Source organism: Nelumbo lutea, chromosome 1 (genome assembly GCF_056320005.1).
Source record: "Nelumbo lutea isolate HS-2025 chromosome 1, American lotus-T2T, whole genome shotgun sequence".
NCBI lineage: Eukaryota > Viridiplantae > Streptophyta > Magnoliopsida > Proteales > Nelumbonaceae > Nelumbo > Nelumbo lutea.
The window spans coordinates 123,009,914-123,033,098 of NC_142684.1; the positions used below are offsets into that span (position 1 = coordinate 123,009,914).

The following is a 23,185-nucleotide window of genomic DNA, read 5'->3' on the forward strand; positions in this document are numbered from 1 at the left end:
AGTTGGAATCCTTTACCTTGAGAATGGAGTACCTCTCTATAGCCGAATGTCTGTGTCTTGGTTGGATTGGGCTTTCGGGGTTGTCGGGATGAGATTGGCCGCCGAGGTATTTGGGATAGAGTCCTACTCCTCCTTATCCTTAGTCATGCTCATCCGTGTGACGTGTAGCTGACATGACTGAGAGGATAAGATGGGGGGCCACAGTAATAGCATAACCCGGCCTAGGTCGCAAAGGCCATGTATGCCGTGGAGCTGGCCCAGCTAATCCGACATGGTCGGGCTGATTGGGCGATGACTGGGTGGCCACGTGTCTCTCAGGACCAATTCAGCCATGACCCGAATAGTATCATATAAAATACAAAAATTAAATATTTATGATTAACTATGTAAATCATTCATAAAATGTATATGAGATACATGAAATCAAAAAGTATTTACACCACGCTTACAGAATGCCACTATGGGTGCGGACCGGTTCAATCCACACAGTCTATCCATAGTTCAGAACAACTGTGAACAGTGGTGTGGTGTGGATTGGTTACTGCGACAGGGTGTGTTATCGACCAATCCACACCCACCAATTTTTCATCCATGTTATAGAATACCCCTTTAGCCTAGTAACATCTGTTTTAGGTGATGAATACTTCAGTCATATGCCATGTTCATGAAAATATAGTTAGTTGCATATTGAGCAAGAGTTGAACATTTAGATTGTTAAGTTCACATTTTAGCTGGCTTTTCCAGGTGATTGGCTCCAATGTAAATTAGTAGAGTTTTCACAAGGTCTAGATAAGAGACTTCTTGTAGACAATTTGATAAGATGGGTGAACGATGACAATGAATTACCCCATCATTTATATTCTATAATAGGCATGACCACCATACTTGAAGAAAGGGTTAGGATTCATCACATGGATAGTCGAACCATGTTAAATGGCTGGGTGAAATTTAAAAAATTTCCTAATCCTTTCGAGAATCGAATTCCCTATGTTTTGAAAAACTACATCTTTCAATATCGGTCTTGCACTAAATCGGACCATATTTGAAACCAACCAAATATGAAGATGTATACCTTATACAAATACCACAAACACGGATCCCAAGGTGGAAGTTCACACCAAAATCAGTCCTAAAACCAGCCTCCACTAAATATGGCACAGTGTATTCCTGAAGTCGGTTCAACAACATAGTTTTCAACAAAACTGTAATCCAACTGCTTTGATCGAACTGGGGAAGGTGAACACGAAATTCCTATGGATTCTTTTGCAAAAATCAAAAGAAAATTAATATCTATCAGTCCCAGAATAACTGTGGTCAAAATAAGGTTTCTTGGGAGACAAAAAGAAGAAGATAAAACAAAATAAAGAGAGGTGTTTTAGTCTAGTTCGCCCTCTTCTTCTTTTATCCCTTTATGGAGCACTCCTCCTAATTAAATTAGGAGATTATCCAAATCGAATTTGGATGGATCTGGGAATTCATCTATGTAGTGTCACACTCTCTGTTCAGATGGATCCCGTGCATAATATATATTATGTTTTGCAAAACCAAATCTCAAACACAGTTGAAATCCACTACCGGCAGTTTAGGTTTCCATAAAAAATAGTGCAAACCTTATCATTCACTTTGTCTGATAAATGGGCCAATTCTATCACTATGATCACCCACGCAGGTGAATTCTCAAACTAGTCGAACAAACACAGGTTTTGACCCTCAATGGATCTCACTGATTGGCATATCAAAGACAATTCAATCCAACACCTAGTGTAGTACTATAATCAAGTTTAGGGGTTATGTGTAATTTTCCAGTTTTATCCATCAATATCTAAGGTATAGGGCATAACTGGAAAATGGTTTAGGTTCAATGTTTCAACCAAACACACACTGCATGTGCTTTGGGTCTAACCCTAGCAATTGAAACAAATTGCCCAACTTCTTTGGCAACACATCAGTGTCAGCCTTGGTAGGATAAACTCCCCAAGTCTATTCAACGGCTATGAACATTATAAACTAACACGAGTCTCATAAGTGTCAAATTTAAGGGGTAATTTCACAAAAATATACCAATATCAACATGAAACAATAATGTACTTTTATTCATTTACAATAAATGTATATGTACATTAATCTGATTGGAGCTAAGGGCATACACTGTTTAACAGTACTTAGTACATGGCTACTAATATGAATTATTTTAAATTTTCATTTTTTTAAATCACTTATATTAAAATTTTAGGTTATGTTTTTCATTTATTTTTTAATAGATTTTATCTGATTTAAGAGATTTACCATATTTTATCTAGTGTTTGACCCAATTACGGGTAGCCACACGTATGTATCATTTTGGTTTTTACTTTTTTTTTTGCTTTTTGTAGTAATATTATTTTATCCGAGTTTCACTATTTATCTAATAATTATATTTATATTTGAATTAAGAGATTGAATTACAAAGATTTAGTTAGTGAATGACCCCAAACTAAGTATGGGAAAATTCACTCAAGTTTGATTTCCAACATTTGTATTAATTTTTTAGTCATTTTTATTAATTTTTATTTAATTTTTTATTGTTTTTATGTATTTATTAATTTTTAATCATTTTAATATAATTCATTATTTTGATAACTTTTTAATGGTTTAGGCACACTTATGAATTTTTATTCCATTTTAGTAATTAATTAATATTTTTTATTTAATAATATTACTAACTATCTTAGTAATTAATTAAATATTTATTTAAAGATTATTCTTTTTAAAATATTGACTTAATTACTTATTTAAAGAATATTTTTTCATTAGTGATTATTATTGTATTATAATAACAATTCTAATCCAAAGCAATTTGATTTCCAACCGTGTAATTATTATTTCTTCTATTTGTTAATTATTATTTTGCATTTATGAATAATCACTAATGATTATTATTAATATTATTAACTAGTATTTATAAATATTGATTATTAATTACTATAGACAATGGTTCGTGCGAAACTTGACCACCGACGGTGTCATCAACAGCTGTGGTATGACCTTCTCGGCCACCAATGGCACCCATAAATGATCGCTAGTGGTTAGCAATCTCATCTTACCTTAAAGAAGAGATGGTGGTCGCCTGCATTTAGAAAAACACCTCGTATCCAACTTCCTATACATTGGTCATATGAACTTCCCGGCCACCGGCGACCACCCATAAGAGATCGTCGGTGGTCAATGATCTCATCAAACGTTAAAGAACAGCCGGTATTCTCCTTTATTAAAAAAAAGGCTCGGATTCTACCTTCTTCTCAGGTGTGAATTTACAATAACAATAAATAGAGCTGTTGTATTCTACCTTCATATGACCCTCTTGGCCATTGGAGGAAACCCATAAATGATCACCGGTGGTCAGAGATCTCATATACATTATAATAGTAGCCGGTGATCGCCGGTAGTAAAAACAAAAACATCTGGTTTTCTTCTCAAAGGGCCCTGTCTTCTTAGGTGACGATTTGTGCTAAAATTTAACAGGGCCCAACTATTACTACTTGCTATGCCCCTGCCAGCCAACATCAATCACGCGGAAGTTTTTGCAGTTTGGATGCAACGGGTGTTGATGAGTTGGTTGGAACAAATGTTTTGAAATTCAAATAAAACTAACTATTGAAATTCAAAACTGTAAACTAGGCTGAATAATATCGGTCCAAGACTATTAATTATAGAAAATTTTCAATATTTCAAATAAAATGCTAAGTTTATTCAATACATGAAAGGTTGCAAACTAAAAAATTGCAGTTTAATGAAGATTCACTGAGATTGATTGAGATTCATATTCATTAAGATGAAGATTGAGAGATGAAAAATTGCAGTTTGATGCATTTGAGAGGGAAAATGATAGTTCTGTTAGATGACGAATGATAGGCAAAGGGTTAATGATTGATTGACATTGACCGAGAATGTAAACATAAGTGGTTGTGGTTAACCACTTTGACAATTTCTGCATTTTTTAGAAATAGATTGAGAATGGGAGCTTTCCACTTCTCATGTATTTCTAAAGAAATAATGTTTGAAGGGTAGGGGGCTGTTACTTGACACACATTCCTTTAATATATTATGTTAGGTTAGATATGACACAACATAGCACATAGAGAAAAGTTTGCCCCATCCTACGTGAAATAAGCTATCAGCACTTGAAAATGAGTTAGGCTGGACCCAGGTCAATTAATTCACACTACAAGAAGACCCCCGGCTTTGCTCTAAGACGACGGTCTTCAGTCCGCCTCCTAAACCTCTGCCAGCTTACGTCAAGACCGCCGCTTTTAAGGATCGGTCTGACGTGGTTCAATCATTCCTAAGCCGACAGTTATCTAAACCGGCGGTATGTCATAACCGCCGACTTAGAGTTAATAAAGGTGGTGATCAGGACTGCCGTCTTAGAGTTCCTTGGACCGTCACCTTAGGTCCATCGATATGTTGCTTTCGTTTTTAGGTGGCGGTCAGGACCGCCGTCTTAGAGCTCTTTGGACAGCCGCCTTAGGTCCATTGATATATTGCTTCCGATTTTAGGCAGTGGTCAAGACTGCCGTCTTAGAGATCTTTTATACCTAAAGCGGCGGTTGTATGGTCGTTGGCTTTGATTTTTTTTATTTTTTATTATTTATATCAATTTCAACATTTTTTTGGCACCTATTTAATACAAATCTCATTATAGATAATGCATAAAAAATCAATTTAAATAAAAAAAACTTTTGATTAAATTATTAATTATTATAATATCCAAAACAAATTATTTAAATACAATATCCAATTAACATAAAAAAGTACAAAAATCAATATAAATGCAATTTAAAAGATCTATTTCCATTCAAATATTTTCTTACCAAAATCATTAATATATTTGAATTAGAAATTAATGCGTGTTAAGTTTCAAATCAATACAATTTCTCTAATACAAATTAATACATGAGAAACATCATGGCATTGTGCTTGTGTGGGCTCAGGAACAATAGTCAATGGAACACCAGCAACCAAAGAGCTCTGAAATTCCTTTCTGAGATGTCAACTCTAACTGTGCCCAAACTTGCAGGATCTGCTGACCTACAAGAACGGAACAGAGGTATTTTAAGCCATTTTGAATGATAGCAAGTACCTTCTTTATGACTAGATTATATTTCCTGGATGCATAAAGTATAGAAAAAACACAATGAAATGGTAGGAAAAAAGTCCTTTCTAACAAAGAGAAAGTAATAGATAAACTTTAAATGGTTTAGAAGAGTTAAATGTTTTACATTATTATATTAAAACTTGTCAACTTCAAGCATAAGAAAATTTAACAGAAAAGAGTGGAATATTGTTGCCGACAAAAATTGCTAATAAAATCAATACTTCCTAATATAGCCCAAGTTAGATGCCAAATGTCCTCCAACAGTAAACCTCTGACATCATAAATAGGTACAAGAAATATTATATGTAAACAAACCTTTTTATTCGTACATATGTGCATTTATGGGAAAAGTAAAATCTGACCACTACAGATCCTTGGGAAAACTTTATAAAAGAATGTTGTGCATAAAAGCCAATGAATGAAAATGTCTCGACACAAGTTTGAAATTTGTATTTTGATTTCATTTTTAAGTTCCCATCATATAAAAAAGTGTTTTAACAGTTGCCCAATTTGAAGACTGACCAACCATCTCTATAAATTAGGCATTTGAACTTGGAATCAATAGACCAGGTTCAAATTTATTCTCCTGCAATGAAAATGTGCATTGCAATCTAGCCTGACACAAATATTTAAGATATGGGGTTTTCAATTGACATGAGATACATGCACAAAACACTGAATGAATACCGTATTTGTTAACAGAAAAGATTTGCAAATATGCAATATATATTTCTCATTCTATATATTCAATCATTAAGTAGAATTTTCTTGTAGGAGATTCTAGAATTTTACCATATCATTGTTTCATGAATTTCTATCAATTAAGGAAGCAAAGAAAATGATGATCTAAAGCAAATATGCAATGTGATTGCATTATCAACATATGGCATGTTTCAAATTTGCAAAAAGTAAAAGTATTTCAGAATTATGTTGTTGCGTTCTTGAAACCTATCACATAGGGGCAAGGATATATTTGACCATGTAAATAAGGCAATAGAATCCATTTATAATATAAATCATGAAATGGTATCTACAGAGAGTGAAAGAATCAAACCTTTTACTGTGAGAAGCAAGAGACTTTCTCAGGCCATCAGGATAAGTCATCAGACCTTCAAGCAAATTGTGCAGCCACACATTGAAGATGGAAAAATAATTATATCCAACTTCATTCATGTTTGGACTCTCTGTCTGTCTGTGCGTGTGACAGAGATGGAGAGACTCAATTGAAAGTGGAGAATATCAGTTTCATTAATTTTTCAGCCATATTTAGAAAATCAGGATCAGAGCCAGCTAGGTGACCTTCAAAAAGTAAGGAGGATGAAGGTGAAAGGTATTGCATAAAACCATGAGCTGCATGTCCAAAGAGTGGAACTCCCCTCTGCCTAAGTGACCACTAGACAGCTACTAATTCATATTAACAGAAGATAGTGTTGGAATAATGTTAGAATAACTTAGTTTCAGTTGTTAGGGCCTGTTTGTCTAATTAAAGTGTTTTTTTATTTCGTTTTTTATTTCTGTTATGTCTGTTATTGTACTCAGGGGCACAAGGGTCTTTTCCCTTGTTATTTCTATCGCCCTATATATATTAAATAAACACTGGCGCCACCAGTACTGTTGCATTGCAAACTCTCTCTTTTCTCTTCTCTTCTCTTCCCTTCTCTCCTCTTTCACCTATCTCTGGCCGGCTAAACTACCAAGATGGTATCAGAGCAGGAATATTGATTAAAAGAGAGCAGACCGATCAACCCTACTGATTAGTGGAACAGGCTAGCAGAAAGGAAATCTGATTCTGGACTACAGAATAGCTACGACTGGTACAGTTCTTCCTCTATTTTTCTCCTCTTTACTCTCCCTGATCATGGGCCGAGTGAAAACCCTATGAATCTGGGGCGGCTGAATGCTATCGAACCTGTGTAACCCTAGTTGTCTTGGATCGTATGATCCTGTTGATGTGTTAAGACAACTGTAGGTCAATGCTGACCTGTCTTCTCAATGGTTTGAGTTGACTATAAGCAAGAAGGATCTCTCCTGCTGCTAAGTGGCTGTTAGCCATTCTAGAATTCTGATAGGCAGGTCTGAAACTGCCGAATATTACCTCAGTTTTGTCCAGAATTTGGTACGATTTGTGCACAATCTGGTTGGTAAACCCTAGTGTGTGGGTGTGAACTGAGTGGAGCATTGCTTTGCGGAGTAAGGAGGGGTCCTAAAATCCGGTGTGTGGGACTGAGTAACTGCTTGACCATGTCGACTGAGAATTCTGCTACTTCAGAAATCTCAGGGAGCCACAATGGAGTGAGTGGGGGAATGGTTATGAGCTTTCCCATGGCTGTCATTCCCTTTGATGGTCTGAATTACCTTGAGTGGTCTAGGGGGATAAAACTCTACATCACTGCTAGGGGGCGAATAGGATACATCAATGAGAGAGTAAAGGAACCGAAGTATGGAAGTGTTGAGCATGATAGGTGGGACCAAGAGAACAGTATGGTGATGTCTTGGCTCTTGGTCTCAATGTTGCCACAAGTAAGGAAGACCTTTATGTGGGCTGAAACTGCTTATGAGATATGGGAACAAGCGAAGTCCACTTATTCAGAACAGAGACACTATGCCAAGATATATCAACTACAAGCAGAATCTTCTACTTGCAAGCAGGGGGAGAAGAGTCTCTCGATGTACTATTCTGATTTGACATCAATATGGAAAGAACTTGATCACTATCAAAATGTGAATTGGAAGTGTGATGAAGATGCAAAAGCCTATAAGTCACTTGTATCACAGCAACGCGTGTTTGCCTTTTTCCTAGGGCTGAATCAGTCATATGAGTCCATCAGGGTACAGATCTTGGGTAGTACAGACTTGCCATCAGTCCAGGAGATGTATGCCTTGGTGCAGTCAGAAAAAAGCAGAAGAAGTGTGATGAATGGTGTAGAAGGGGAGTCAGTTGCCCTAGCGGTCCGGGGAAATTCAGATACAAATGTCGGAGGTGGTTTTAAAAGGGGTGACAGAAAAAAAACAGAAGATAAAAGCAAGCTTTGGTGCACTCACTGCCAGAAGACACGACACACTAAAGATACATGCTGGGATCTCCATGGAAAACCTAAATGGGCACAGGATTTGGGTAAGAAGTCAACACCGGATCAGGGCAAGAAACCAAGCCAGCAGAATCAAAGAAGGTATAACTCAGCTAATCTGGCATCGACAGAGACTAGTCCTTCCGTAACTCAGGAGAGACATCCCGGTTTTGACCCTAAGGAAGATATTATCAATTCCTTCCATGAACATTTGGAATTGTATGGTAGGACTCTCCGCCAGGTGGATTCTGGGCCTACTCCTTCTACCTCATTTGCTTCTACATCAGGTAATACCGCAGCCTTCCATGTGTCATCTCATACTACTGATTCACCTTGGATTATTGACTCCAGAGCCTCAAATCACATGACCGGTAAGTCAAATTTGTTCCAGACATATAACCTTCTCTCTGGGAGAGATAAGGTACGATTGGCTGATGGTTCCTTTTCTACCATAGCTGGCCAAGGCACCATATCTCTCCCACTTGCCCTTACTCTTCCAAATGTCCTACATGTTCCGAAATTACCTATTAATTTGTTATCCATTAGTAGTATTACTCACTCTTTGAACTGCTCAGTCACCTTTTTTCCGTCTTCATGTGTGTTTCAGGATTTGACCTCGGGGAAGACGATTGGTAGAAGAAGCATGGTGGATGGTCTCTACGTGTTGGAGAATAATGCTGGTCTAGTGGCGACTGAGTCCACAAGTTCGGCGAGTGAGAGTCAGGCCTATTTATGGCATAGTCGTTTAGGTCATCTTTCTTTTGAGTCGTTAAAAGTTATGTTCCCAAAGATTTTTGAGTCCTTGTCAGTGAGTCAATTACAGTGTCAAACTTGTCAGTTGAGTAAGCATTGTAGAAGCTCTTTACCTTTTAAGAAATAAAAGATCTGAATTTCCATTTCATATTGTTTATTCTGATGTTTGGGACCCTATCACTCTACCTACTGCGGCTGGCTATAAGTATTTTGTTACGTTGATTGATGATTATTCTCAATACACTTGGGTTTATCCTATGCGATCTCAAGATGAAGTGCCACAAATTGTGAAAGATTTCCAATGCATGGTGTTCACTCAGTTCCAAACAGAAATTCATATTTTCCAGTCGAACAATGCAAAGGAATATTTCCATAGTGATCTCACGAAGTTCTTTGCTTCGAGTGAGTCACTTCAGCGAAGCTCTTGTGCCAGGACACCCCAACAAAATGGTGTGGCTGAACGAAAAAATCGTCATCTACTCGAAGTTGCTCGTGGCTTGCTGATTCATATGAATGTGCCAAAACAGTTCTGGATGGATGCAGTATTGTGTGCGACATATATCATCAATCGCATGCCCTCTCGGCTACTAGAGTATAAGGCCCCACATCAGCTCCTGTTCCCTACAGCCCCGCTGTCCACCATTCCGATGCGTGTCTTTGGGTGTCATTGTTTTGTCCACAACCTATCACCTACTCGTGGTAAACTTGACCCTCGGGCTATTCCTTGTGTTTTTCTTGGTTACCCCTCATCTCAAAAGGGGTATCGTTGCTATGATCCCATTGCCCGTAAGTACTATGTTTCCATTGATGTCTCATTCTTTGAGAGTCAACCGTTCTTTTCGGTTTCTCCTCAAGGGGAGAGTAGGGTTGAGGAGAAACAGGAGACGACTCAGATTCAACTACCTCCTTTACCCGATCCTCCTCCGTTCTGGGTTTTCCATCATCGTCATAAGAGACAGCAGAGTTCAAGAGCCGTGGAGCCAGACACTATGCAACCAACATCATCGGATTCACCCGAGGCAGATCCGTCTCATCAGCCAGGTACACTTGCTCCCATTGCTCCTTTAAATGTTGATTCACATGTCCCCAATGATCTTAATATTCCTATTGCTAAGAGAAAGGGTGTTAGATCTTGTACCACTAATCATCCTATCTCTAACTTTGTGTCCTATGAGCATGTTTCACCTTCGTACCGTGCCTTCCTCTCCTCTGTGGACAGTGTTCCCATCCCTAAGACCGTGGCAGAAACTTTGTCAAAACCTGAATGGACAGATGCAATGCAGGAAGAAATTGATGCCTTACATAAAAATGGTACGTGGGAGTTGGTAGATCTTCCTGAGGGGAAGGAACCAGTGGGGTGCAAGTGGATGTTCACAGTGAAACACAAAGCTGATGGAATTGTTGAAAGGTACAAGGCTAGACTGGTAGCAAGAGGCTTCACACAGGTATATGGAGTGGACTATGCAGAGACTTTTGCCCCTGTAGCGAAGATGAACTCCATCCGGATTCTCCTTTCCTTGGCAGCAAATCTTGACTGGGATCTTCACCAATTGGACATCAAGAATGCCTTCTTGAATTGTGACTTGGAAGATGAGGTATACATGACCCAACCCCCAGGGTTCTGTGCCAGAGGCAGTGAAAAAAAGTTGTGCAGATTGAAAAAGTCCCTATATGGATTGAAACAATCACCTCAGGCTTGGTTTAGTAAGTTCCATGTAGCGGTCCAACAAATGGGATTCAAACAATGCCAATCAGATCATATCTTGTTTGTAAAAAGAGGTAAAGGTAAAATTGCAGCTCTTATTGTGTATGTGGATGACATAGTGATCACAGGAGATTGGGAGGCTGAAATCCAGAGACTAGAAAAATTCTTAGCCACTAAATTTGAGGTGAAGGATCTAGGCCCCTTACGATACTTCCTTGGAATTGAAGTTGCCCGCTCTCACAAGGGCATCTTTATTTCCCAACGGAAGTATGTACTAGATCTACTAGAAGATATTGGCAAGTTGGGGGTAAAACCATCTGATTCACCTATTGAACCTAATCACCATCTGGGAGACAGTCAGGGAGAGTTTTTGAAAGATGTAAAGATGTTCCAGAGACTTGTGGGGAGACTTCTGTATTTGTCTATGACCAGGCCTGATATTGCCTATGCTGTGGGTGTCCTTAGTCAATTCATGCACAGCCCGATGACAACTCACTTTGAGGCTGCAGAGAGGATCTTGAGATATCTCAAGAAGTTTCCCGGGGCTGGTTTGTTGTTCCAGAAACACAGTCACTTAAAAGTGGAAGTATATACTGATGTAGATTGGGCAGGAGTAGTCAATGACCGAAAGTCCACCAGTGGTTATTGTGCCTTTGTAGGAGGAAACCTTGTCACATGGAGAAGCAAAAAACAAAGTGTGGTGGCTAGATCGAATGCTGAAGCAGAATATAGAGCGATGGCTCATGGGGTTGCGGAAATCATGTGGATAAGAAATCTGTTAGGTGAACTGGGTTTTGCAGTAAACAATCCTACTTCACTCTACTATGACAATAAAGCAGCCATCAATATTGTTGCTAATCCAGTTCTGCATGATAGGACGAAACACATTGAAGTGGACAAACATTTTATCAAAGAGAAACTTGAAAGTGGAGAAGTGTGCACACCATATGTCAACTCGGAAGAGCAACTTGCAGATATCTTCACCAAAGGTCATCATGTGCGGCACAAAGATTTGTGTGACAAGTTGGGCATGATTGACATCTATGCTCCAACTTGAGGGGGAGTGTTGGAATAATGTTAGAATAACTTAGTTGCAGTTGTTAGGGCCTGTTTGTCTAATTAAAGTGTTTTTTTTATTTCGTTTTTTATTTCTGTTATGTCTGTTATTGTACTCAGGGGCACAAGGGTCTTTTTCCTTGTTATTTATGCCGCCCTATATATATTAAATAAACACTGGCGCCACCAGTACTGTTGCATTGCAAACTCTCTCTTTTCTCTTCTCTTCTCTTCTCTTCTCTTCTCTTCCCTTCTCTCCTCTTTCACCTATCTCTGGCCGGCTACACTACCAAGAGATAGAATGTTGGCTTCCTCTAGGCCAAAATTTGCATGAAAAAAGAGCACCCGCAACTGAGAAGTTAGCACAGAAGGGCATTCACCATCCAAATTTTCAACTCTAGGTACTCCAGCTGCAGCCTCAATCATATTTATTGCTTGATGAACCAAAGCCTTTACAGGGTTCTCATTAGGGGTGGATTCAAGCCGAGCCGAGCCGAATAGTACCAGGCTCGAGCTCAGCTCGAGACTGTTCTACAAGGCTCGAGCTCGGCTCGGCTCGGCTTGAGCTCGATTTTGAGAAAAAATATTTTAGAAAAATAAAAATTATATATAAAAATATTTTTTATTTTATATTTAAAATTTTAAGAATTATAATAATTAATAATTATAATATTATATATATATATATAAATTTGAGCTAGCTTGCGAACTTCACGAGTCGAGCTCTAGTATGCTCAAGCTCAGCTAGTTTAATAATCGAGCCAAGCTTTTCACGAGCCGAGCGCGAGCAACTCGTGAAAAGCTCGGCTCGTTGCCACCCCTAGTTCTCATTTCTTAAATCCTCTCTAGAAATGGGACATATAATCCACTCTCCCCCTTCTTTGTTTGCATCTTCCCTTTTCTCCAGAAGTTCTATGATAGTACTTTCCACTGTAAATACCTCTTCTTTAATTAATTGGAACCTATTAGGTAGAATTTCTAGAAAAAGAATAGGAGAAAAAGAGCACAACTGAAGAGTAGCATCTTGTGGTTTGGAAAGGGAGTTTCTAGCCTGACTGTAACACCAAGAGGCATAAGAAAGCCATGCCTTACCCATGTTAGGACAAAGAGAAGATAGTTTTGATGTTGTCCCCACAATCTCCTCAATAATCAAACTGATACCAGGATTGCAGATCAAGTTTCCTTTTTAAAAGAGGGGCCCACCCCTAGGGCTGTTCATAAGAAGGCCCAACCCGACCAAACCGACCAACCCGGACCGACCCAACCCGAGTTGGCCGGGTTTTCATCAGCACCAGTTGGTTTCGGGTTGTACAAATTTATAAACCAATGGTTCGGTTCGGTTTCGGTTTGCAAACCGAAACCGACCCGAACCGAACCGACTTAGTTCCTACTTAACTAAGTTGCCTCTATCCTAATTCCTAATTACAACCTAACATAGTCTTCTAGTTCCTACTTAACCAAGTTGTCTACTTGTCTCTATCCTAGTTTCTACTTTCTATAGTCTTTTACACCAAATAGGCAACCAATTAGGCAATTACAATTAGAAATAGGTGTCCTTTTTTTACTTAGAAAGTTTCTTGAAATATACAAATTTCAGCCTTCTTTCTATGAATCAGTTTGACTTTCTAATTTCTTGATAATTTCTGTCTTCTATTCTAATTCTAACTTGGTCCGCCCCCCTTAGCCCCTCAACTCAAGCAGTCAAGCACAATCTCTATTCTCTAATACAATATTACAATTTGACTCTCAACTCAAGAATCAACAATTTAAAATTTCAAGTTCTCAAGTCTCAACTTCAAAACATCACTTGAAGTTTGAACTTGGCTCTCCCAACTCCCATCTTCTCAAAGTTCTCATTCTCTCAACTCAAGCTCAAGTCTCATTCTCAAAGTCTCAACTTCAGTCATTCGAACGTTAGTATTTTTTTATTTAACTTTTTTAATTTAATGCATGTTACAGGTTGATATATTTTATTTGTGTTTTGTTTAAGTTTAAGCTTTGAAAAAAAATCCGGTTAATGATGATATATTTGCACAAAAAACTTCAGTTTTGTATGAAGAAGTGAAGAACCTAATCTATTTAAATATATATTTCGGTTTTAATTTGAATATATTTTATATTTAAAACTGTTAAATAAAGATATTTCAGTTTTACATAAAAAACTGAAATATCTGAAAAAATCTATATCTAAAAAATATATATTCTGAAATATGAGATATATATTTCCAGAAAATATATATTCCAATATATTTGTATGTATATTTTTGTTTATATATATATATATATATATTTATAAAATACATATTTCAGTTTTAAATATATTTCCAGAAAATATCTTAAAAACTTCAGTTTTCAGTTTTGTATGAAAAACCTAGTCTATTTAAATATATATTTCGATTTTAATTTAAATTTATTTTATATTTAAAACTGTCTTTCTGTGGTTCTCACTTTGACTTCTTCCGACTTGGATAGGCAACCCAAACTTGCACCACACAGGCACATGGGCCATGGGGGGCATGGATGAACTTAGAGGCGAAACCGACCCAAACCAACCCAAACCGACCCAACCCGACTCAAACCGACAAGGTCGGTTTTGCTTAGACTGGGTCGGTTTCGGTTTCCATCTCAGGTAACCCAACCAGGTCGGGTCAGTTGGAAAAAACCCAGTAAACCGACCCAACCCGACCCGTGAACAGCCCTACCCACCCCTGCCTGGAGAAGAAGCATCAGATGTATTGAAATCTGCATGGATATTTAGAGCAACATTTTCCAAATCCATACCTGAATAATTCCCTCTTAACCAAGCTGAGAGTTTCAAGCATGCCTTTGCCTTCAATTTACTGTCAACACTATCAGAAACGAGAAAGCATACAAGGGCGCACAAATGACCAAAGATTCATAAAAATCTCTTCAAGGCCTTCAAAAGCATGGCCTGGCCTTTTCTATTTCCTGTGGTACCTGATCAACCTTCCCTTCACTTTGAAGAAGCATGGCCTGCAAAAGCATCTGCTCATTCCTCTGCAAGGCCAATTTAGGATCAAGGGTGTGCTCATTGCTACTTTTGGGCATCAAATCAAGATATGCCCATGCTGCCTGAAAATCCCCCTCATTTTGCATATTTTGCATATTTTGCAAAACCAAGGTTCCATATTTTGCATTTTCAAAAATGATAGAAAAAATAAGTTTTGCAAATCATTCCATTTAGAAAAGACACTAGAACCACAGGCTGTTTTCACAGCAATCTCCTAGCTCTGCTTGCAAATCATTCCATTTACTACTTCTACCGATGTCCTTTTTGGTTTACTCCTAGCCCTTCTAGCCTCTTCAACTTGTGACAAATCACTTCTTCAAGAGTGCAATAAAGATACTAAACTAATTGGCCTAAACGACAGAAAAGAGAAGAGTAAGGAATACAGGAACTCCATTTCAATATTTTTCTATGCAGGACATTGTGATTAGTTGAATGGATCTTGATTTATCAAAAAAATCATTTTCAGTTACATTTTCTACAGATTTGCTTGCAGCTTGTATGTATATCAACTTATTAAGGTTCCTACTTTTTTCTATTGGAAAATGGTGGAAACAAAATTATTTCAGAAGTATATCTCATAACATACAATTTTTTTGACAATTAAATGGATGGATGTTTGCCTTGCTAAGTTTGCTTAAGCCTTTATTTTTTTGAACAATGTGTACCCATATTTGACAATGACAGAAATGCCACTGACTATATAATAGTGGTTCTCAATTTTCCTGAGTGAACTTTTCATCTGCAAATAAAAGCTAAAGATTATTTACAAATTCCATCTACTCTTTTGCAGGGACAGCAACACTTTCTCCCCCATGTTCAAGTAGCTTACCAATGAGGTCGATAGTATATGGTTTTCATCCAGATGAAGCTAATAAGGAAGGAACTAGTAAGATGGGAAAACTCATTCAAATGCCTGACTCAATGGAAGAGCTGCTGAGATTGGCAGGTATTACAAGCTTGGTACCTCCCCTAAGTTTATCATATAACTCCAAATTTTAACATAAAAATTTCCTCAGCAGAAAATTAGGATTTAAACACTTGATTATTAATACAGAAAGAAAATTCAAGAATGAGATCAGCTTATCTAGTGTAGTGACTAATAGAACTAGTCACTAATGTGCTTATAGGAGGAAATAATAAGCTTCAACTCAACAAAGCCATATCCTAAGTATATGGTGCTAGCTACATAAATATTAAATACTTCTTTCTCATTCCACTCTATCAAGAGTCTAATCTGTTGTTAAATTATGAGTCCTTAGGAAAAATGAAAGGCATATCATAAGACAACAATAACCAAAAGACATATATGAATTTCGACAACAGACAATCAGATTTAGATTGACATATAAAGTGACTAGTAGTGCTAAACACTGCTATGATTATCAAAGGAAAACCTGTGTTTTCAAACCATTGTTGACCCAGGCTCTCCACAATAAGGTCAGTGAACTTTGTGTGCACCCTACCCAGGATCTCTCCAATGTAACTGTCACCATTGCTACTATATATGCTACTGCTGTGCTACCACCATGCTATTGGTCCAGGTTTTAAAACATTGAGGAAAATAAAATTCAAATATTTGAATCTGATCATTAGAAATTAGAATGAATAGCTGAATTATGTTTAGTTATAAACATTAACAAAAATCTTCACAAAACACTAAATAGCATGGTTCCCAACTTCCCATCAGTTGCATATTCTAAAGATGTGATAATGTAAGGTCAATGAGTTAGTGAAATGGTCAAATGGAGAAAAGAAACAAAACCATGGTTGCTAAGTAAAAGGGCTTTCATTTTTCTCAAATGTTTTTGGATGAAGAGAAGAAATTTGACAAAAGGGGGACTAAAGTTCTCATGGATGATGGCTCGGAAGTAGAAGACTTGCGTGCTTTGAGAGATAATGATCACCTATACATTTTTTGAAGGGAAAAGATGCTTTTTAACTAGTATCAGCATGTATATATATGTGTGTCTGTGTGTACTCAACAAAGCCTTCTGACAACCAAATGCTGTCAGCAACATGAATCCTATTCTTCCATTCTCCTCTGTTCACACACACACGGAAGAGAGAGAGAGAGAGAGAGAGAGAGAGAGAGAGAGAGAGAGACTTTGTGTAATAATAGAATAAAATGATACCTGTACATGCTCCTGAGTAACTAGAAGTATCTAATGGATCTCCCTAATTGGATACCCCCACAATAAGGTATTCTCTTGCATCCAAACTGCTTCATCAGACTTTCTTACTTTTGATAAAAAGAGGAAAGGAGCTGCAGGTCTTTGCCACTTAAACCACTTGGACAGAAGTGGTTTCATTTTTTGATTTATTTTTAATACACTGGTTCACCCTAGACACAAACATTATTTGCCACTTAAACCACTTACACCTGTCAATTACCCATTAATTGGATGGTGATTTGGAAATCCAGTCACAGTCCCAATTCAGGACAACCTCTAACCCATCATATTGAAGGAAAAAAAAAAAAAAAAAAGACTTGGCCAATCACCTATTGACCGAAATGGTTAAACTGTTGACCCATCTGACCTATTCAGAAGGTCATCAGTTTTTTTTATTTTGATTTTTATTGTAATGATGGCTTCACTGGTTAGCATGTTGACTTGGATGTTTGAACTATTGACCTATTGACCTGGAGGGAAAAGTGGTTAATGGGTTTTAAAACACTGATTGAGAAAACTTTTAATCTTGCAAGTAATTCATGTTAGGTTACAAGGGTTTACATATTTTTGTTTTTAAAGGAGTTATCTTCAGTAATTTTGGCAATAGCAGTTTCATAATACATCAAAGTTCAGGCAGGAGGACACGACAAAACCAGGTTGACAGACCTTCACCTGATATCCACCTGGCCTACTAAAAAGAAAATAATTAGTAAATCTAACCACCACCAACCACAAAGTTTCAACAATCTTAATTTTACATTGGAAAGGGAAGAAAGAAAAACAAACCTTCTGGAGATGAATATAAGCGGGGACCCTAAGTGGCACTTTTATGTTATTTCTTGAGCCATTAACCATGAACTTCCATTTTCAAATTTTCTCCTACAATGTCTCCATTGAGAAAATTAAATAACTAGAAAAACTACTTTAGGGACAATTACAAGGCTATTAAGCATGAAGAAGTCCATAAGTCCCCACATTGGGACATGGCTTTAGCTGTCATGCTGTAATTAATCAAGATTCACATGGCAAATCCCATGTATCTGGGACAAGTCTTGACTTGAATGATGATGATCACATGTGAGTAATTTTTTAGTGCATCTCTAGGGAAGCCACTTAGACGCCTTTTGTACTACATATAGTTGGTTAAAATGCCCGAGAATCCAATCATCCATGTCTTTGATGCTTAATAGTTCTAACCATCATTCCTATAGCTAAAAGTGGATGGGTAGACCAAGGTGAGAGAAGATAACAAGAAAATTATGAAAATTGGATGCCATAATTGGGAAGCTGGAACTTTCAATCCAGAGGCAAAGCACATGACTTGGAATGATATTTGATAGATAGAAGCATGGGATTAATGTAGGAAAAAAAAGAACCAATTGCACAATCCTAAGAAGATTAATGGGAATAAAGCCTGAGAAAACGGAAAATTTCATGGTTATAAAAGCATATATATAGATAATTCTAGCACAGTAACATACTAACATGTATAAATGAAGCTCAGTTGAGAGTTGTGCTGCTAGATATAAAAAGAACTTGATACAAAGAAGCAGGTTTGAAATAGGCTCCGCAAATTTCTCATTTCAGCTTACTGTGTTTCCTTAATTGGGCAGAATCACCTGTTGAGAATCCCAACTTTTGCATCATTTCCTCTTTCACTATTTAGGCATAAGTATCTAATCTTCTAAAAAAACATGATGAGACTACCAGTAATGTCCTGTTTCTTGAGGACAGTGTTGCCTATATCATATAATACCATAAGTTCATAATTGATTACCCTTCTAATTTTGTAATACAGTTTTTTTTCTCCATTTGGTAAACTCCACATTTTTTTTGATGAATGATATAAATTTTATTAAGAATTAAACATAAGAGTTACAATTAAACATAAATTTTATTAAAAAGTACAGTCCACATTAAGTTTCATGCTTGTTCTATTTAATAGTACTATAACTTACTATTCTGATAAAAGTTTGTACAATGATTTTGCAATAAACAGGATATTGAATTCTGTTAGTATTTTCTTATCCATTTCTTCTTATTTGGTACTCCACCCTTTTCTTTTATCCCATTAGTAGATAAATTTGATGTAATAAACAAATATTCATGAAATTGGATAACAAGGGGCCTCCGTGTGCCTTTGTGCACAGAAGACCCAACTAGCATATTATTTAAGTATCAAAGGGTAAGAATAAAGCCACAAGACACTACATAACAATCATGAATCCAGGGACATCCAAGGCCCTCAATTTGGTCCTTCATACAAAATATATAGAAAATATCAACAACTGAGGACCTTGATACAGGCATAAAAAGACTTCCAAGTGTCAAACTTTAATGAACCTTATTGTCCACACCATTAAGCTTAGCATCCAATGTGTCCATAGATTGGAAAACATAGCATTCAAGGTTTCTAGATGTTCGAATACATGGCTCGAGAATACAAAAAGTCTGAAGTGGCGAATATGGAATGAAGAAATGTTCACTGCAGTTCAGTTCTTCACCAAATCACACAAGGCAAAATTTGCTGAATTCACAAAATTCGTACAGATGGTACTAACCTGACTCCTTATTAACTGCCCATTTGATTGCAGCATTCAGAAAGATGCAAGCTGATATTTTTGAATTTGAGAGAAATTATAAAAAATCACTGGATTTCTTTAAACATGATGTAGATATGGAAGCGAAGAAGGAACACATGAATCAGTTTTCTGATTTCTTAATCAATTTAAAAAAAAAAATTGTAATCATGATTTTGGCATTTTATAGGTATTTGAGATTTATTTTCTAGTTTTTGTTGTCTAAGGATAGGGTTTGAAGTCTTCTAGAAATTGACTATTTTTATTAAAAATAAATTACTACCTATGGTGACTTTTGCTCGATTGAAGTTGAAGGTGGAGAGACCTGGCATTTCCCCAACACCTTGATGGATTGGATGGCAGCCATGAGACAATTTTTCCAGTTTACAGATGGAAGATGGAGAGAATGACAGAAGAGGAAGAAAATTATTCAAAGAAGGGATAGAATGTTACCTTCTCTTGCTCGAACGAACAGAGGCTGTCGTTGCTTGCTGCCCAGAAATTTCCTCTTCTCAAATGAACACTGATTTTCTTTCCCCTTCTCAACGAACACTGAGATTCTCGCATAACAGGTCTCTTTCCCCTTATCAACAAAGCTGCCCAGAAATCAGTGTTAAATCACACAACACTGATTCTCCTCTGCAATATATATCTTGCTCGTGAAGCAAAAAAAAAGCTTGTAAGAGAATCTTCTGTCTTCTTCAAAACTTCTCCGCAAGAAGAAAAAAAAGCTTGAATCGCACAACACTGAGATTCTCGCACAAAACTGGTTCTCTGCCCAGAAATCAGTGTTGAGTCGCGTATATATCTTGCTAGTGAAGAAAAAAAAAAAAAAAAAAAAAAAGCTTGTAAGAGAATCTTATGTATTCTTCAAAATTCCTCTGCAAGAAGAAAAAAAAAAAACCTTGAATCGCACAACACTGAGATTCTCTTCAAACTTGAACTTCGCTTGGGAGAGAATTTTTTGTCTCCGCGCGTTTCTCCACACCGCGTTTAATTCCGGTTCCCTATAAAATCCGCCAAATGTAATATTATAAACCGCCACGTGAGCCTTTAAAACGAATATAGGCGTCTATGTAAGCCCGCTGGCTCTAAACCGCCGGGATAGACTATTTTTCTTGTAGTGGATCATTTCAGTAGTGACATGGAACAATATCAATAAACAATCTCCTACTATTTAGAACTCCGAAGCTTATTCTTCTCTCTCTTTCTCTCTTTGTATATTCCAATCAAAAATTCAAAACGTGAAGAAGGGGAAGAGGGAAGAAGAAAGGAGATTGATTTCGAGAGAATACTCTATATACTTTAAACAAAAATGGTCATTTCACGCTTTCGATTCATTCAGTTTTATTTTGAATATTTGAAGAACAATAGCGGGCAAATTTGACATTTTGCTATTTTTCGTTAATGTTTAACAATGATATCACTTTGGAGTACTTTGAGGCAAGGTTAAAAATATGGTTATGTATCAGGGCCTTCCCGATATGGGTTGTATTAGGTCAGGCCATGGTTCAGAGGGTTTTCGGGACTTAAACCGATCCTCTGAAATAAAACATAGAAAAAACACCCAGGACTTTTGCAAACAGTATGAAAAGTTTTAATCCATCTAAAATATAAGGGTAATTTAAGAGATTTCCCCTATGGACTAACGATTTAGCACTGCACACAATCCATTATGATAGTTGGGAGTTGTTACTTTCTACCTGCATAAGGATCTACTAACTACAAAACGCTCCCAACAACCCAATGCAGTTATGCACCAATAACACATCCCTCGTCATCCATGGGGTACGACTGCAATGGCTTGTTGGGACGTTGTTAGTACCATGGATCGGTAGTTGATCTGAATTCTTGCTCAAAATATGCATGCAAATTCATCCTATCCCAAGATGCGTTTGGATGGGTGCTCCTAGACCCATCACCCATCCCCTCAGTGCATTGGGAACATCTCTCAAGCTTATTAGGGGGAGATATTTCCAATGCAGCGAGCTAAAATTTGTTGGAGTGGACTGAATAGTAAAATCCCCTTTTTTATTTCAAACACTGACGTGTTGTGTGGGGTGGACTGCATAGTAAAAACCCCTCCCATCACCTCAAGGTTAAGGATGCTGTTCGGGTTTATGGTTGAATTGGCCCCGGATGTCACGTGTCGCCTATGTGGCCATTTTATCTCTTCGGTCACATCCGCACCGTGTTACCTCTGCGGTCCATCTTATCTCTTTAGTCACATTGGCATCACGTCAAATGGATAAGTGCGACCCAGACAGGAGAACGTCATACAAATGAGGACTCCTCTAGGGATTAGGTCTTTTCCGAAGACTTTGGTGTTTAACCTAATCTCGACAACCCCAGAAGACTCATCCGATTAGGACATGGATCTTCGGCTATAAAAAATTATCTCACGTTCAAAGTAAGGGATCCAACTCTTGATTTCCATACCGTTGCTCTGCTCGGACCAGCACCATTCTCTAACTGTTCAGCCCGACTGACCACCTTCCTCAACTAATTTGAGCGTCGGAATATCTACCCGCGGATAACTCTTTAGGCCTCTAACTGTCTTCTTGGTTTTAGATCTTAGAGCATGACTTCATACTTCCACCTTAGCTCCATCTAGTTAACAGGATTATCTGACTGCAACCTCGATTTAAGAACTACCTCAAATCTAATAGCATCAAATATACCGAAAAGTGATTTATAGATGGAAACCAGATTGAATTTGTTTTAAGCGATGCTTTGAAAACCAGATCGGATATCAAACTGAAAAAGTGTTTAACATCCTGTTTTAACGAGACAAAAACCGTTTGGTTGTTGTTGAGCCTAAAGGGTTCGGTCACCGTTTCGCTATCATTAAAACAGTACACAACGGAGGGCGAGCCACCCCACTTACATCTCATTAGTCTATAATCTAACCTAGAGCAAGAGATGTCAATTTATCATCACAGGTATTAGATTCGCGATAGCAATGTTTGAAGGTAATATCCCACAGCCTGTTGATGTATTCGAGATCTGAGTTTGATGGAGCAAATGTCTGGTTCTCCAATTTGGACATTGGCGTTAATTGCTAAAGAACCATAACAATATTAGAGATTATCGGATTCAACAATGAATTTACAGTAGCCCCATCCTGAGGCCTTCTACAAATAATTTTCAAAATACTGGTCTTGATAAGTAGCAATAAGTCAAAAGCGTTGATAAAATATCATTAATAAAAGGACAATCATAAAAATCTCCGTTAAAGTTTCATTTTACAAAAACCTCAAAAAACCTGCACTTGCCTCCTTTTGTTATTGTCTTGGACGAAAAACATTGGATAAATGCATTAGTTTTTCAAAAGTACTCTTATTTTACTTTATATCTATCAATTCAGAGAGCATTTGTTAAAATACTCCCAGAATAACTTTTCACTTTTAATTAAAAACCTAGCAGGGACCTGTGCGATGCACGGGAAAATTTAAAAGATTTAATAATTTTATTTTTTATTTAATGTTGATTTATAAAAAATAATTATTATTAATTGAATATGAACAAATATTTTGTAATAAATTTAGTTTTATTAATAATTTATAGTAATTTTAATAATTTTTGTTCTTTTTATTATTTTTAAATGAAATTTTAATTAATTTTAAAATAAGCAAAAATAGTTATAAAAGCTAACAATTTTATCAATTCAACTAATAATTAACAATTA

The 23,185-nt window shown here is 37.1% G+C and overlaps 1 long non-coding RNA gene across 1 annotated transcript; it reads right to left on the bottom strand.

Annotated features, from left to right (window-relative positions):
• Window positions 1-4,805: 4,805 nt before the first annotated feature.
• On the bottom strand, window positions 4,806-21,498 carry LOC148877268 (uncharacterized). Its single transcript, XR_016112804.1, has 3 exons — window positions 20,402-21,498; window positions 19,951-20,309; window positions 4,806-5,067 (listed from the first exon to the last, which is right to left on the bottom strand). It is a non-coding gene; the product is annotated as an uncharacterized LOC148877268 (long non-coding RNA).
• Between the last annotated feature and the right edge of the window lie 1,687 nt (window positions 21,499-23,185).